This window comes from Anabrus simplex, chromosome 13, assembly GCF_040414725.1.
Source record: "Anabrus simplex isolate iqAnaSimp1 chromosome 13, ASM4041472v1, whole genome shotgun sequence".
Taxonomy (NCBI): Eukaryota; Metazoa; Arthropoda; class Insecta; order Orthoptera; family Tettigoniidae; genus Anabrus; species Anabrus simplex.
Window position 1 is genome coordinate 63,963,855 of NC_090277.1, and position 13,051 is coordinate 63,976,905.

The 13,051-nt window shown below is 40.6% G+C and overlaps 1 long non-coding RNA gene across 1 annotated transcript in view; it reads right to left on the reverse strand.

Moving 5' to 3' along the window:
• Window positions 1-5,905: 5,905 nt before the first annotated feature.
• The window catches only part of LOC137502943 (uncharacterized), a 220,859-nt gene continuing 213,713 nt past the window's right edge, over window positions 5,906-13,051 (reverse strand). Inside the window, exon 3 of the long non-coding RNA XR_011018936.1 lies at window positions 5,906-6,011. This is a non-coding gene — a long non-coding RNA (uncharacterized lncRNA). The remainder of the gene's footprint in view (window positions 6,012-13,051) is intronic.

Genomic DNA, 13,051 nt, shown 5'->3' on the forward strand with positions numbered 1-13,051 from the left:
TAGGAATAGATCTCGATGGATGAAGCTCTATGCATAAACCGTTTTCGATGGTGGGGTCATCTGCTGCAAATGGAGGAGGATGATAATGGACTCAACCATGCAGGCTAAGAAAAGCAGAGGGAGAGCAAGATGGCAGTGTTCGGACTCAGTTTACAATATGAGTTGTGGAACTAACCAAGAACTAGAATTGAGGAGGCGCTTAGTTAACTGACAGATATTTGCAGACCGGAAGCTGAATGGTCCATAATGAAGATTGAGACAATAATTTACGATACTCTCATTCGTTGGACATATATACTTGTGTGTGGGGACGTTATCTACATTATCGGCCATTGTTGGAACTGTTACCTAACTGTGGAAATCGCCAGGCAAATTTAATTCAAATAACCTTTCCCGATTGTTACGTATTTGGTGGATCAACTTGACTCGCGGGATTATCGTTTGAGTGGTGTGCGCATCACGCCGTACACGCTTTGAATCATGGGAAGTAGCTTCTACCTGCTTGCTTAGTGTGAGCTCGGACAGTGTCTTCGCTGCTGGGATCTAAGATGGCTGTATTAAGTGCAGCTTGCAAGTGGACTGCTTGGCGCAAAGGGAAAGTTACCGTAATGGAACCTGACTCTGGTGGTTAAGTGAAGACATTAGGGCTATGCCCTTTTACCCTTTGAAGGTTTTACAGTGTGCTCCAACCGTAATATTTTCTTGATGTAGATGTGAACTTGGTGTTGTGAGTCAACCGTTAACGGTATGAAAGGTTTTAAATGCGTTTAAATTGGATACCCTAACTCCAAGTAAGTACTGGAAATTAAAATTTATTGAAGGGATTTCGTAGGAGCAGACATTTAAAAGTGAGTAATTTCATCGTGGATTTGACCAACATCATAAATGAACCCTTTCGGTATCGCGTAACTTTTGTAAACAAAATCTGGTATCATCTTTGGACTGAATCAGTTGGGAAAAACAAAACAAATGTAATGTAGGGAGTTTGGGATCGCTAATTATGCGTTTATGAGGTGGTATTTGGTGTAGGTTGTTTTATCTTATTGTTTTGGCGTTGTGCATTATTGCCTACTGCACTTCATGATGTGGATTATTATTATTATTATTATTATTATTATTATTATTATTATTATTATTATTATTATGATACTTATGTTGAGGTGTGTTTTTCTCCCTTATTTTCCTTCGCTGCTTGCATTTGGTGTCTGATTGTGTTCCTATTGCCTTCGTGGCTGATTATTTGTATGTGACCGTGATTTGCATTATTCGGGGCGTTAATTAATGACACCTCATGTACGCATTGTAGCTCAATCCAAGGCCCCCTCAGTTCTAAAGTATGTATATGTAAGTCGTAGGCAAACTGATTAACTAAAGCTCATGTAAATTGGTACTAATACCTCTTGGATAAATTATTATTATAATTTTTAATTCCGTCAAATCTTAAGATTGAAATTTGCTGGTTGATATTTAACTTTAAATATGCCAATTTCTTAACGTTTTCCTGTCACCTTCTGCTTATTGTTTTGGGCTCCCTGCCTTTGTTTTGATTACGTAATTATCCCTTCTTATCTTATCTGATGAACACCTCTAATTTTGGTGGCTTTGATGACTATTACTGGATTATGGCTTGGCGTCGGTACTGGTAGCTCCTTGGGTGTGCTTCCGTGTTCTATTATTTTTTGTGAGGAACGTTCATTGTAATTTTCCTTTGATATACTGTACTTCATTTAGTTGAGACTGCTATCGACTTTAATTTCATTGTATTTTCATCTTGTTCGGTTATTTAATGTAATTTTAATTCGCGGTTGGAGCCACTATTTTTCTCTTTTCGTGTGTCCTTGTGTGTGACTTGTAATTAACTATTTTGTAGTGTAGTAAATTTCAATTTTAAGCTATATTGGTAATTGCGGGCCCGTATAATGATGATCATCACTCTAAAAATAACGATGAATTTCTATATACTCATTTTCTAGTGTTTATCTTTAAATTTATTTGAAAAGGTTGCAACCTATTTTAATATTTTTTTCCCATATTTTAAGTAAATCTTATTGAGAATTTTATTCAGTGATGTCCGTTTTGAGTAATTCAGTATTTATTTGAGAAACCCTATCTTGTTAGCAGATTAATTTTACATTAATATAAAATTCATTATAAAATGGTGTTTCACCTTTGAGTTTTAATTGCGTTATGATTTTTAAAAGAGAAGAATATATGTAAACTTAATTGTTTCCAACCTATTTTAAATTTTCATTTTTATTTATTTATTTATTAAAATTTCTTCATTTTCAATTTAATCTGGTCTCTCATTTGGTAGTTAGCAATATTTACCTGGCAACCTGTCAACCGTTAATGATAAGATCCAGCCCTTTCATTCATGCTATGCCCTCCACGCTTCATATTTTGTGCTACTGCCCTTACGGTAAGTATTGTGCTTGTTTTCTTCTTGTTGTTTGTGCTGTTTTCATTTTGATGTTTAGTGTTCTTTTGGTAAGGTTGCAAAGATGTATGTATCAATATACAATGGTTGATTCTTTTAGTAGTGGCAACGATTTAATTTCTAGATACATATAAGATTCTCAGCTTTATAGGATTTCGATGTAGCGTACAACGTGTTGCCAGCAAGAACCGTTGACACTTCCCACCCTCTGGATGGTAAGAAGGGAGCAAATGATTGCCATCAGCACATCCTAAGCTGTTTGGAAGTGAAACCCATACACTGCTTCCTTCATCCTAGGGATTATTACCGTTATAATGGGTCCATCATTGGACATTTTATATTTTCAGGCTAACTCGGTGGCCTCCACATTATATGTTTTGGTAGGTGTGCTATTTACAGACTGACGAGCCGAAATTAGAACAGTGGGGCAAAACATTGGCAACAGGAACGAGTTAGGCTGAACATGGGTAGTGTCCAATAACAGACCATTATATTGGTATTATAAATGTACTCATTCGGAAGAAATAATTCAGATCCCCTAAGGGAATATGTATCCATATCATCTTCGGGATTAGGTCGAAGTCCCAGGAGAGTGTGAGGTGCAGCGATTGAACGAGTCAAACATCGCTCCTGTGAACGTACCCATGCATGGTTGGTTATGTTTTGTCGTTTTCGTCTCAGCGCTGATCGCGGATTACAGTAGAACACTGCTTTATGATAGCACCATCCCAGTCATTAGTGGGGTCTGCAAAACTGTGTGACAGCACTCAGCTTTTGTTCATAAGATCCGGCCCAGGTCCTATCAATGATCTGCGCTGTCCTTCACACTCATAGCTCTGTAAGTGTCATGTCGTAGTCATTTCTGCATTTCCGTTAAATTGTCTGGAGGCAACTTTTCACATTCCCAGGTGGTTCTTCAGGATGTGAAACACACCCTGGTGTCTTAGATTAATTTACAAATCGTGGAGTTCTGATCTGTCTCCACCAATGTGGGCACAGTCTGCATATTGTTCCGCGGTTTATCGTGGATCGCAGAGGTGAAAGAAGATGCGGGATGAATGGGTCCAACTACAATGTCAAGAATGAACTTAAAATTAAAATGGAAGATTATACTTTCAAGACACAAAATTTAACAATTTTACGGGTACAAGTAGCAATCATTGAACACGTCTAGGAAAGACAATATTAGTCGTTTTAACAGATCGTGCGCTTCAAACCCCTCGCTTTACTTTTCCTGAGCTCCTAGATCAAATTTACCAAAAAAAGCACAAATTTATACAAGGGCAGAAATCCCCTGATACATGGAGCACTTGCTCCCTAAATAACAATATCAGGCCTCCCAGAGGCACTTTTACCACTTGAAAAAAAGAACTAACGTGCTCTCAGTTTTCCAAGCCTACTCAAGGCAACATAGCATGAAACTCTAATAATCTCTGGCCTTACAAGGCACTATTTACAAATATAAATCTTATTACACACAGGTATCTAGTACCCAACCTACATGGCCTTAGTGAGAAAGAACAGGTTAAATAAACGGCCCGATTACAATTTGAATGGTGTCGAAGACTGCGCTCCAAAAATTTATAACCTATAGGGCGCTTCGCCGACGAAACAGGGGCTATTCCAAGACTACTTAGGTAGCATGCATGGAAATAACTATAATACATTGGAGAAACAAAAACGTGGCACCTAAAACCAAGATGAAGGGGAGCTCGAGAAGGTACATCACTCTCTATCCCCGATTTACAGATAAAGATTTCATGAAGTTATTACTTTAGCCGGCAGAAGTTACACTTTTAGAAAAGTGGTTACATAATAGATATTTCGGACCTTTCCGTCGGGTTTAAACTGCGGAGATAGCGAGAAAGAAAGATGTTGTGTGGCCATTACCTTGTCGAAATTCTGCTGCCTAATGAAAGAAGCCTCCCGCCTCCGGCTTCGACACACACACTAGTAAGATGGCGATCAAATGGCCAAGAGACGTGAAAGCCGCAGTTTTTAAACCCTTGGGGAAGGTTCGAGATCATTCAGGAATAATCAAGACACACCCACAGAATTTTATTGGTTGAGTTCAAAAGTGACACTCAGAATTGAGAAGAAGCCTATGATTGGTAGAAAATTATTTACAGAAATTATTGATTGGTTGGATTCAAAACTGGCGGAAGGAAAGGATAAATATTACCAACCCAAAAATAAATGAATATCAGTCAGTAAAAAAAACTTATGATTACAAAACTTCTTTAAATCCAGTTCTTTCACTTCGCACCAGGGTGCATGATCATAGTTTTTAGTAGTGACATCTGTGGAAGAATGTCCAAACTTCTTGATGAATGGCAAACAAAACAAGTAGAAATACAGTCAGTTCAGGAAACTTCACAATAACAAAAATACATCAGATTTTAGTGGTGACATCTTCTGATTGAAGTTCTAAGTAGGTATAGTTTTAATTTCACTGTTTCACCAGTAGAGGGGTTCTTTTAGGCGCTAGATATAAATGCGCGGCGTTGGGGTGTACCTTCCGGTACACATACCATTGTCACTTACCGGTGGATGACCAGACCGAGGCTTGCTACTGTTCGGTTGCACTACAAGCCTCTTTCAGTGCCTGGTGACTCTGTCGTGCATTGCAACATCTACACATTCAATTTGTATCCTGCTTCGGGAACATTGCGACTGTGTTCCGTGACCACAACTGCTCTGTTCCTGTAATCACTGCTCAGAAGGAGGGTACCTGTGATACAAACAACGTTGCCTAGCTCCGTTTCATGACGGTGTGACAACGATGTTGCCACTATTAAAACATCAACCTATGTATCTCAAGCTATAATCATTAAAATGTTCTTTTTCTTTACCGATTACAGATTTGCGATCAACTTGGAGTGCGGACAGGGAGCAGACGTGCCTCTGAACATAGATTATCTATTTTCTTCCAACGAGGTCATATTCTACACTAAGAGGAAAGGAACGTACACAAAGCAGAGAACTGAAATCTCGAGTCTACGTCCTGATCAATTCTTTGAGATGTTAATCCTTTGTGAACGTGATCAATTCAAGGTCAGGTAGTACATTTACATACTACTGAAAGTTCCTGGTGTTACCAATAACATGTCCAAAAAACAAATTGTGCTGATGACTTCACGAAAGACTGTTGATTTCAACGATAAAATTATCTTTTTTATACAGGCTACCCAGCCAAGGCGTGCTCGGTTCAATTCCCCATCAGGAAGTTAAAAACATTGAGAAACAAATTTCCTCTCCGCAGAGGCCTATTACCCTCAGGTTCGCTCTAAACTACACCAAATGTGACTATCGGGTTAATTTCTGTCTCAGTGCCTACCGAGTGACGTGGCTGCATTCCACAAATTGTGGGTCGGTTTATCCGAGGTTTCCTATTTGCAAAGCAAGCAAATGTTAGAGCTGTACCTTAATCAAGGACGTGCTTGTTTTCTTCCCAGTCCTTGACTTCCCCACCACATGAGCTGTCTGTGCTGATCAAATCGCAAACCACGTACCATTGATGTTAGCCTCCATCTTCTTCTCCTCCGAACCTGCATGCAGGTGGCCTTCCTTTTCCCTTATAAAAGAGAAAACACATCTTTTGAATGTATAACAAATACTGTCTATTCTTAATGAATAAATCTTTGGTACAAACTTGAAATAATGCTTTACGTCCATCAACATATCTGCTGATTTAGACAGAGATAAATCGCTTGAGAAATGCTATGATCTCATACTTGATGAAAGGAAAATTCTGACAGAGAAAACACAGAACAATTGAGAGAGGAAGGGATCCATTGGAGGCCAGAATGAACTTCCAGCTTCATCTTTGTGGTGAAGCAGGGCACACTCATGCACTTGGAGTAAGAAAGTGCCCCTGAAGGTGGAAGTATGGACATAACGGTCAACGGCATGACAACACGGAAGGCAACGGGAAAGATTATGGATATGGTTCAGGATCAAATGATGATGGCCTGTAGTCCAGCAACCCCTTAAGTGGTGAGAGAGTTCGAAAACCTCCCTGGTTAAGAGAGAACGATGTAGGAAGTTCCAAGAAGGAAAATCAGCAAATGTGGTGAAGGAATCTATTGGTTGAGATAGCCAGGTACAGAAATAAATAAATAAATAAATAAATAAATAAATAAATAAATAAATAAATAAATAAATAAATAAATAAATAAATAAATAAATAAATAAATAAATAATTAAATAAATAAATAAATAAATAAATAAATAAATAAATAAATAAATAAATAAATAAATCACCACTGAACTGTATTTAGTGGAGTTTTCCAGGTGGCAGATTCCCTATCTGTTGTTTTTCTAGAGAACAAATTGGAGCAAATATTCATTTATAGGAACGGGATTTACAGATTCCCGGTCTAGAATGTTAAAGCAATTGGAAATTTATTGAACATCTCTCTTGGTAAATTATTCCGATCCATAAGCCCCCTTCCATGACACGACAGCCCCTAAGGACCATGGCCTACCAAGTGACCGCTGCTTAGCCCGAAGGCCTGCAGATTATGGGGTGTCGTGTGGTCAGCACGACGAATCCTCTCGGCCGTTATTGTTGGCTTTCTAGACGGGCAATCCATAACTACCCTTCCTATAAATGAATATTTGCTCCATTTTTTCTCTTGTATTCCAAATTTATCTTCATATTGTGATCTCTCCCACTTTTAAAACCACCACTCAAACTTATTCGTCTACTAATGTCATTCCACGCCATTTCCCCACTGACAACTCGGAACATACCACCTATTGCAGGCTATAAATTTCATTTTTTGTCCCTATTGAAAATCTACTTGTGATACAAATTCTTATAATTTTGTTAAATACCACCTATTCAATACAATAAAAACTTATATATTTATTAAGTTGTTGATGTGGTACATGTTTCGCTCCTTTTTCGTGAGCATCATCAGCCAATTATAATTTACTTAAGGTTATATAAGATCATGAATCTATTCTATTGGATTAAATTATGCTTGTAAAGCTGACTGAAAAATCTTGTAATATTTTACAAGTCATATAACAGTAAAATCATGTATTTAAGTTAAAACATACGCTTAAGAAAATGGAAATTGCAACAGCATGAAGGCATTGGTCGTTTGTGTTGATTTTCAAGATATGGAACGATGCCACGTAGGTATGTAAACGATCAAAGTTTAAGACCCATTGGATTGTTGCTGCAGGTCTCCCCACGTGATTAGTTGTGGAGGAATCAACTCCAGTATACGGACTCTGATGTACCGTAGTTGACTTGCAGTCTGTGCAGTGAAGTGTTCTCCGTCAAACATGCCTCGACGCCAGAGAAGAGCACGGTATCAACAACTGTCGCCGTTTGAGATGGCTCGGATTATTGGGCTGTGTGAGGCTGGATTATCGCTAAGGACAGTCGCTGCACGTGTTGGCCGACAGGCATCTACGGTACAACGTGTATGGCAGCAGTGGTCAAATAAAGGTACCCACACTCGTAGACCTGGCACAGGCCCAGCGCGACAGACAACTGTGAGAGAGGATCGCCGCATCATTCGGATGGCCCGGATGGGACCCCATGCAACAGCAGCGCAAATTCGTGCAGCACTGGCACCCCACGTTATACAACAAACAGTTGGTAATCACCTGCGTGCTGCTGGCTTACGAGCCCGTGTGCCTGCAGAATGTGTTCTATTGACCCCACAACAGCGACGTGTAAGACTGGCCTGGTGTCGAGAAAGATCGACGTGGGTCGACGAATGGCATAGGGTCGTCTTTATTGATGAATAGCGCTTCTTACTTGCCCGCAGTGATCGCCGCAATCGTGTGCGCCGACGTACCGGGGAGAGGGGCCGCCCAGATCTTATTGTCGAGAGGCACACAGGGCCAACACTAAGCATTATGGTCTGGGGAGCTATTGGCTTTAATGTGAAATCACAATTAGTGCTTGTTGAGGGCACTATGACTGCTCGACAGTACGTTGATAGTGTACTGAATCCAGTGGTTGTCCCTATCATGGCGAACATTGCTAATTTGATGTTTCAGCAGGACAGTTCCCGGGTTCACACTGCACGCATCTCCAGAGAAGCTCTCCGCGACATCACAACCTTAGAATGGCCAGCCAGATCCCCGGACCTCAGTCCTATTGAGCATGTGTGGGACATGATGGGTCGACAACTGACCAACCGTTCTCAGCAACCCACAACTCTGGAACAACTGATCCGTGCTGTGCAGCAAGCATGGGCCACAATTCCCTCGACGAATTCATCAATGTATTGCAGCTCGTGGTGGGCATATCCTGTATTGATTGTTGTCGAAACTTGCGGTCAGAGGGACCTGAAAGTGTAATCATTGAATCACAACCGAACACTCGTCCTATATGTTCAATTACAGCAACGTAGCACCATTCCTTCTGGGTGTTGCAATTTCCATTTTCTTCAGTGTATCAGAATGAATGAAAGGCTACTGGGCAATTTGGAAGAAACCCTATCAAAGTAGATGACCAGAATATGATTGACTGAAGAGGCCATAGAAATCAGTTTGAAGTCTGATAAGTGGTCTCCTGAATAACACAGTAGAAATTTTTATTCGGTCATTAATAGATTTTGTCATAAAACTACATACACAGAGTACAGTAAGTGTAACATGTAATTTCATTATGTAACAATTTCTTTAATTTTAAAGTATTTCTGCACTGAGTGAAAGGGATGTAAGAGTAAGCACTTCTTAAGCTTATATTAGATCATAGTTGCTTCAGGGCTAAACGCAGTTTATCAAACATCTTCAACCGCATATGTTAATGCACTATGGCTGTGGAGCCAAACTCTGAATGACAGACAGAGAGAAGTTAATGTCAAACTCTGGGAGAAAATACAACAAGTGGATACTCAGGACTTTGAGGAAGAAAGGAGAAAATGTTAGAATGATGATGAAATACAATACAAGCAGATCAACTGTACAATTAGGAGAAAAATGAGAGGGGTAAAGGAAAGCTGATTAGCAGAACAATGTAATGAATTAGCAAGCGTAAGGAGTATCATCACAAACCATGAAGACTAAACTTTGCTCTATATAGAAGACAGGGTATAAAGATGTGAAGGGTACATACAAGATGGAATTGCAGATAAACAGAGAAATAATAAGCACAATGCTCCACCCCATGAAAAGTGAAGAAACATGGAAGGCAGTAATGCAGATAAAGAACTCTTTGGTCCTGATGAGCATGTTGTTGTTTTAGTCGACCTAATTAATCCTATGTATGATTCAGACAATAACGGACCAGTCAGGATACGAGGGGGTTCAAGTCCCACTGTCGGCTGTCCTGATAATGGTTTTCTCTTGTTCCCCGTTTTCATTTTCGGGCAAATGCTCAGTTTCAATCACCATCACTAGTTCTTCAACTGAGGCGGGCGTCTTGAGGGCATTCAGCCGTAAAACATGTGACGTAATTTCACCTCACCTCATCTGTGACCCCATATCACCAATATGCCAGGTAATTGGTTGATGACAAAAGTAGATAATATGGAGAGTTATAGCGCAACCACCGCCAAAGGCCTCCCAGGGGCCTCCTCCACGGCCACCGCACGGGAGGCCTTCCCAGCGGCCCGCTCCTCCTCAGCCAGGGGCCTCTTCCAGTGCTGCCAACTTAACCTTACTAGCGCGAAATTTGAATTGGTAAATAAAGCCACGTGCTTTTTGACAGACAACAACGCATCGCTAACCTTACTGCTAGTATTTTGACGGGCCTAAACCTCAGTGCTGCCAACTTAACCTTACTAGCGCGAAATTTGAATTGGTAAACCAATCCACGTGCTTTTTTGACGCCACGTACTTTTTGACAGACAACAACGCATCGCTAACCTCAGCGCCACCATCTTAACGGGCCTAAACCTCAGTGCTGCCAACTAGCGCGAGATTTGAATCGGTAAACAAAGCCACGTGCTAGCTGTTATCCACCATCTTTAATCAACAGAACACAGTGCTGCGCTCGTTAGCTGCATATCTTTGAAATGTGGTGGCGGATAATTTAAAAAATGTTTTTGACAGCAGCCATCTTTAATCGACAGAGCACCGTGCTGCACTCCTTAGCTAGATACCTGTGGTGGCAGGCAATTCCACGTGACAGAAGCCATCTTTAATTAAGAGAGCACCATGCTGCCCTCTTTAGTTGAAATGTGGTGGTGGCAAATGCCACGTGCTCTTGTTTTGGAAACAAAGCCATGTGCTAGCTGTCATCCGCCATCGTGCAACACAAACCTCAGTGCTGCACTCTTTATTTGAAATGTGGAGGTGGTAAATACTACGTGCAATTGTTTGGAAACAAAGCCACGTGCTAGCTGTCATCCGCCATCTTTAATCAACAGAACATCGTGCTGCTATCTTTATCGTAGTAGCGGGCAATTTGAAAAATTCCATATCCTTTTCTAACAGCTGTCATCCGCCATCTTTAATTAACAGAGCACCGTGCTGCCATCCTTAGTTCAAATGTGGTGGCAGCAATTTTTTAAAATTTCTATTTGACATGCTGCCGTCTTTAATCAACAGAGCACCGTGCAGCTGTCATCCGCCATCTTGCATCGCAAACCTCAGTGCTGCACTCTTTAGTTGAAATGTGGCGGCAGATAATTTTTAAAAAATTCTACAGCAGCTATCTCTCGACGCTAATTGCACAAGATGGTGGCTATACATGACTGCTTAAGGGTGCTTACGCAAGATGGCTGCCATGCATAGGTTCTTATGAGACTCCCTTGGGATGCTTGCGCAAAATGGCAGCTATACATGACTCCTTATGAGACGCTCTAGGGATGATTGCGCAAGATGACGGCTGCTCTTATGAGACGGCTTAAGGGTCCTTGCACAGCATGGCTTGAGACACCCTAAGGATGCTTGCGCAAGATGGCGACACAAGATGTTGGCTACACACGACTCCTTATGAGAGGCCTGAAGGGTGCTTGCGCATGATGGCTGCTGCTCTTATGAAGAAAGCTACCCTAGAGGCTAACGTGCCGTGCTAGTTCGATTCATTAAATTTGGGGCTTAAATGCAAAATCTTAAATATCTCGAAAACGGTGCATCGTAGAGAAAAACAAAAAAAATTCCGCCTGACACGTAGGTTCGCAGTATGAGGAACATGATAGCATAAGAAAAACATAGTCTAATGATGAGATCAACGGTTCGGTTATTACTTAGGCCCTTTGGCATTAACGGTTATCTAATTCTACAAGATGACGGCTACTCTTATGAGACAGCTTAAGGGTGCTTGCACAAGATGGCTTGAGACTCCCTAGGGATGCTTGCGCAAGATGATGGACACAAGAAGGCGGCTATACATAGCTCCTTATGAGACAGCTTAAAAGCGGTTTTACAAGATGGCTGCTGCTCTTATGAGACGCCCTAGGGGTGCTTGGGCAAGATAGCAGCGACAAGATGGTGACTATACATAGCTCCTTATGATATGGCCCAGGGGTGCTCGCACAAGATGGCGGCTACTCTTATGAAGAAAGCTAGCTTAGAGGCTACTGCGCAAGATGACGGCTGCTGTTATGCATGCGGTGTAGGGCAATTTGTGACAGCTCTCATCTTTAATCAACAGAGCATCATGCCGCTATCTTTTCAGAATTAAATCTCATACTTTTAAAATGTGGTGGTGGTTAATTAAAACATTTTTCGTGGATTTTTGACAGCTAACAGCGGTCATCTTTAAACAACAGCGGTTATACATAAGTTGTTAAGGCCACTTCCTATGTCAAGGCATTGCTCTATCGAACAAGTTTAAAGCTGCATTGCGAAGGCAAGTGTGTGCAGCGCTAACATCATTGTGCATGTTTAGACTTGCGAAACATAACAAGACTAGAATCGATGTCGTTAACCTCGTTGATGTGTTCGAACACTACATAAGTGATGAAGACTAGAATCGAACACTACTCGATACAACATGTGTTTAGAACATGTTAGGGGACAGCTTTGTTCTAAGAAGATTAGATTGAAACATAACAAGACTAGAATCGTTCCTGTTAACTTTAACATGTAATCAGAACATTGTTCGATGTGTTCAGAACAAAAGTAGAATTTCAATGATTTGCTTACTGTAAAAATAAAAAACATACTGCGCACATATTGCGTAGCTAACTCGCTCAGTAAACGATATTGCAAAAGTACAACTTCAATCATTTGGCTAGTGCAAAAATCGAAAAAACAATGTGTACATATCGCGTAGCTAACTCGCTCAGTAAACGATATTGCGAAAGTACAACTTCAATTATTTGCCTAGTGTAAAAACCAAAAACACACTGTGCACATACTCCGTAGCCAACTTGCTCAGTAAAGATATAGCAAAAGTACAACTTATGATATTCGTCTTGTGCGAAAATCAAAACCTACAGAAAAACTATACTGCGTAGCCAACTCGCTCGGTAAACGATAATCTGATTTAGTTACAATAGAAATAACATAGATTTAAACCCTGTTCTATTACCGCAAACGCGGAGAGTAAAATTAAACAGAACGTATAGTGCTATAAGAAATACATTGGTTACATTTAAGTCCCTAGCAGTCGAACAAGTTATCGCATAAACATGTAACATGAAATATTATTCAATCTGTTGGCATGCGTTACAAGCATGTAACTCATGCGGA